Genomic DNA, 5,974 nt, shown 5'->3' with positions numbered 1-5,974 from the left:
GTATGTATATACATAGACGCAATACATATATATACATATATATATATGTATGTATATACATATACACAAAAGTATAGTGTTAAGTTCACAGGTGATCTAAACGATTATCTACGCTAGATAAGTGGTGTTACGGATTATTAGGGTTCCAAGGTTACAGCCGAGACGGTAGTTATAGAGCCATTGCAGATTTTCGATGTATCGGATATATAATTGTTAAAAAGGACAACAGATATTAAGGCAAAGTAAACATTTTAAGTCGTATACGATATTATTTTTAATGGAAAAAATTCAGTTTTACAGCTGTTTCTGGGATATCCCTGAGTATGGGATATTCTGTCATCAGCTCCGTGGTAGATGTCGGACCAAGATCGATAATGCTGAGCTGGAACCTATAGCGGATACATCTCAAACTACGCGTGAGATATCAGGAATGTATAATGTCTCGGTTCCAACTATATTGGGCCATCTGAAACACGTCAGCAAGGTACAGAAGCTGGACAAGTGGGTACCACACGAGCTGAACGAGCATCAAATGACGCGTCGTCTTGAAACTTGCTGTTCTGTGCTGTCACGGCATAAAAGTGAAACATTTTTGCAACGTATTGTTTCGTGTAATGAAAAATGGATTCTTTTCAACAATCGCTAGCGTTCTGAACGGTGGTTGGATAGAGACGAAGTGCCAAAACACAAATCCAAAAAAGAATATTCACCAAAGAGAGCTAATGGTGTCTACTCGGTGGTCCGGCTCTGGTGTCATTCAGTACAGTTTCATGGGACCTGGTAAGTCAATTACAGCGGATGTATACATCAACCAGGAGGATGAAATGATGAGTGAATTTGCAATTAAACAACTGAGATTGGTCAATAGAGACAGGCCATTTCTCTTGCAAGACAATGCTCGGCCACATGTTGCACAAAGAACGCTACTCAAGTTACAGGAACTGAACTTGGAAGTACTCTGTCATCCACCGTATTCACCAGACCTTGCACCAACTCACTCACTATCACGTTTTCCAGGCATTAAACAACCTTTTGCAAAGAAAATGCAAAAACAGCTTTTCGTGATCTCATCAACTCTTGCTCTCCAGAATCCTTCGCTGCCGGCATAAATAAGCTAGTAATAAAATGGCAAAATTGTGTTTAGGTGCATACAATGGCAAAATTGTGTTTAGGTGCAGAATTTAGGTGCATACTTTGATTAACTGCATTGCTTTTTGTTGAAATAAAGTAAAATAAACTTTCAGTTCAAAATCGGACATTTCATTCTTTATGACCTGATATTTTAAAATTTTATTTCTAATTTCTTTTCGCAGCTTTTATCCTCCATCTTTTATCTTTTTACTTGTTTCAGTCATGAGCCTGCGGCCCTGCTGGGGCACTGTCTTGAAGAATTGTTAAGCAAATGAATCGATCTGACTACTTTTTTATTTTTTTATTTTAAGCCTTGTACTTATCGCTTTCATTTTCTGAACCGCTACGCAACGGTGATGTGATCAAACCAGCATAAGAGCAATGATATGTGTGCGCGTGTGTGTGTGTTCGTGCGTGCGTGCGTGTGTTTTCAAGACGTGCTTCTTATAGTTTCTGCCTACCAAATCCATTCACAATGCTTTTGGTCAGCCAAACGCTAGAGTAGAAACACTTGCCGAACGTGTCAGGGAGTAGGATAAATGCGGAACCATGTGATTGGCAAGCTAACGTCTCAACACGCACTCGCGTCGTGCATAGACCCACTTTTATTTAGAGAACCCAAAAGTTATTAAAATGTGAGTTAAACAAAATATCATTAAGCTGAATAGGCACAGGCGTGGCTGTGTGGTAAGACGCTTTCTTCCCAACCACATGGTGTGTATATGCACATGTATGTAAGCATATGGATATGAAAATAAGCAGATCAACATACAGACGGATAGGTACATAGGTTATATTAACAGACAAGCACACATGTGCAAATGGAGACTGAAGCACATGACCATATATACACACACACTTTACTTCACACAAAGACACATATGGAGACACGTGTCCACACATATGGAGGTGCACATCCATACATATAAACACGATACATAGTTGCAAAACACACACACACACTCAGGCATGCGCACACAAGGAGACAGAGGTGCATACATATACAGACACACGCTCACACACATACATACATAAAAATACACAAACACGGACATGCAACCACATGAATATGTAGAATACATACACACAGATGCACACACATACATACATACATATATACATATGTATACACACATACATACATACATACATACATGCATGCATGAATGGATAGGCACACACACACACTGACCCACACACATGCGCACAAACAATAAAAAAGGAATGCAGTGCAAATAACGGACAGAATCAAGACTATTGAAAAGCTTGCAAGATGCAACGAAAATTTTAGTAAAATAAAAATAAGAAATAAGTGGAAATTTTACCGGTGAGTGTGTTAGATTATAAGGCACAAAAAGAAAATGACTCTCCTCAGACACAACAGAATATGCTTCAACACACGAACTCACATAAAGAATCTTGCAAACCAAAACTAAATCACAAAACGATATATATATATATATATATATATATATGTATGTATATATATATATACACGGTGCGATGGGTAAATTTTGCTATTATATATTTCTAATTCAAGCATAGACATTGATTGTTTTTGATTTCGTCGACTACACAATGTAGTAAGGTCAGTTAGGTGCCGTCTGTGAGAAAGAAAAAAACAGTACCATGACGTAATTCACTCTGTCAGAAATTTAGAAGCAACATACTGTACTGCTTCGCTTTGGCGGTTTAACGCCTGTGTTTCTGCCCCACCACCGCTTGATAGCTATTTATGAATTAAAGTCTGGGGTCGATTCGTTCATCTAAAATTCTTCAAATCTGTGCCCTAGCATGGCCGCTGTTTAATGATTGGAACAAGTAAAAGATAAAAGATGAAAAGACTCTTAACAGATTCGAAATCTTTTTTCAATAATCAACAAATATTCTTCTTGGTCCTGGATTATTCTAATGAGTTATTCAATCGATGAAAATTTGAGTCTTTTTAATACGTCGTTCAAGTTTGATCTGTCAAGAGAAAAATCATTTTGAATTTTTCATAGAATCGATTCACAGTGCGTACGCGACGCTTTGAAGTTAACGCGTTGGTAACTTAGCAACAACAGAAAGTAAAAATATCTCACTATATGTAGTTGATGTTGTTTGGTTACCTGTCTTTGGAACTGCAGTTATTGGTGACTTTCGCCAAACGGACAGAGAATTATAGGGTGCATAACATTATTACAGATTCATATATCTCCGGTTATCATTGATTCCTTCATCACTGATCCGAGATAATATAGTAGGCACACCGCCAACCATGTAACGTTTATCACGAATTGATCTGTGATATCATAGTCAGTGATCATTCAAAGATTCTGACTGTACTACAAGAGCAAACATCAGAGACCGTCAGGAAAACTTGGAGCTCTCGAAACGAAACTTATTGAATCTCATATGTTCTATTATTCATTCATCACTGTTTCGTTTAACAGAGTGTATTTTTCAAGCAACAGGAACTCATCGTGTTTGTTATTAACACAACGTTTCCCCAAGATACCTGATGAAGGCTGCAGGGTATATCAGCCGAAACGTTGTGTTAAGAACAAACAAGATGAGGACAAATACCCGTCAAATGCAAATAATGTAAATATTGTAAAAAAAAGTCTAATTTATTGAAATGTTGTCTTAGGTGAGCACTAAATCAATTAGTCCGATTGCCTAAAGTTGACCATCCTGCTTTTCTGTCTGACATTTTATCTCGAATTGCATCAAGTAACCAGCCTTTCCATTTAGAATCGCTAGGATGTGTTTTAAGGAAATTTGGAGACCATTTCAAGCAGTCCAACAAAAAATATAAACGCTAGTTGAGGAATTCACTTGTGACTGCAAACTGGGACATAAACATGCTACTCTAGTTGTGGTTGAGATTGGTAAACAGATTTATAATGAGTAATTTCGCGTACGGAAAATAGTATGACTTGAAAATCAATAATAAATTTCATTAATATATTAAATCGTAAAATAACTCGATATTCGCTACATACACGACCAATAAGTTCGATGCCTGTTAATATCTTCATATCAGTCAGAATAGTAGAGAAACTAGGCTAAGTGGTAAGTAGCTTGCTTACCAACTACATCGTTCCGGGTTCAGTTTCACTACGTCACACCTTGAGCAAGTGTCTTCTACTATAGCCTCGGGCCGACCAAAGCCTTGTGAGTTGATTTGGTAGACGGAAACTGAAAGAAGGCCGTCGTCTATATATATATATATGTGTGTGTGTGTGTGTGTGTGTGTCTGTCTGTCTGTCTATGTGTGTGTGTGTCTGTGTGTGTGTGTGTGTGTGTGTGTGTGTGTTTGTGTGCCTGTGTTTGTTCCCCAGCATCGTTTGACAACCGATACTGGTGAGTTTACGTTTTCGTAACCTAGCGTTTCGGTAAAAGAGACCGATAGAATAAGTACTAGGCTTACAAACGTCCTGCAGTTAGTTTGCTCAACTAAATGCGGTACTCCAGCATGGCCGCAGTCAAATGACTAAAACAAATCAAAGAATAAAAGAATAAACAACTGTGATTTCTTGAGAGGCTTCTCAAATTCTCATATGCTAAAATTCTTGTTATGATCTCTTACTTAGAAATAATAATTACATGACAAAAAAACACGAGATTCCATTTCGTTGTATGTATGTGTGTCAATATCACACTTCTGTTGGTTAACTTTAATTGCTTAAGGTAGAATTTGAAATACTGTATTTAATGTTTTTATATATATAAACATACATACCGAATCTGTAATTATATTTGTAAATTTATTTGGCGAAATATTATTATCACACAAAGAAGTATTTTCTATTGAATACTAAAATCTTTTCTTTTCTTATTATTCTTTCCGAATCACACAAGAATCTCATTCTCGTTGTAACTTATTGTTTTAGCTTATTTACCTGTGCTCACATCTGAAAATATATATTATTATTTCTTGATGTTAAATCAAAACTATAGAAATAATATTTTGAAGACTACTGCAATTTCATATTAAATTATTCCTATTGTTATTTAGTATTATATGTAATTGTAATTATCTTCAGATGATCCCACGTTTAACAGTGCTTCTCAATGTTATAATGCATTCCCCTGCAGAAGTGATTTTACTGAGAATAAGACCCAAATTTTGAAAGCGTAAAAATAGAAACATGTGTATTTGTGGTTTAATCCAGTATGTAGTTTAAATGTGCAGGTAAACATAACGAAAGTTTTCCCCATTTAATTTGTCTACGTTTACCTTTGAATCAAAATCAAAACAAAATCTTTAACAGAAATAAGATTAGGCTTACAAGAAGCTATGCTTCCTGTAAAAGACCTTTTCGAGTTCCATTAGCAAGTGCAATACAAAATGGATTTCCCATGCAATTATTTCAGTTTCGGCAGCTTTCTGAAATTGCGTCAATAGTATTAAGTTCCAACGGGCTTGTCTTGCCAAGATGTTAATATTTGTGCAGAAATAAGCTAATGCAATGATTGCAGACGGAGAACGTACGTTTAAACAAAAGTATATTTAAGGTTTGTCTTTACAAGTATTAGTATTCATTTATTAATCCGGAAACAGATTTACGATAAATCTGTCAAAGCTTATTTTCGTTTTGAAACAGAGAACTCACAAGTAACTAGTCTAACCAATCATAAACTTCCAGTTGGATAACTGAAAGAAATAAAAATCATACAGCCATCATTATGGTATACATCTATTTCCGAAACAATATTTGCACCTTTGCTTCAGCAAATTATCTCACTTGCATTCATAATCACGCTTTCAAGTATGTGTGTTTTTATCTTTGTCCGTGTAAATGTTTTATTTAAAGTTTAGTTCATACGTATTTTGTGTGTAAATGTGTGTTATATA

The sequence above is a fragment of the Octopus bimaculoides genome, chromosome 9, assembly GCF_001194135.2.
Source record: "Octopus bimaculoides isolate UCB-OBI-ISO-001 chromosome 9, ASM119413v2, whole genome shotgun sequence".
NCBI classification, from domain to species: Eukaryota; Metazoa; Mollusca; class Cephalopoda; order Octopoda; family Octopodidae; genus Octopus; species Octopus bimaculoides.
This window is presented reverse-complemented; position numbering follows the sequence as displayed.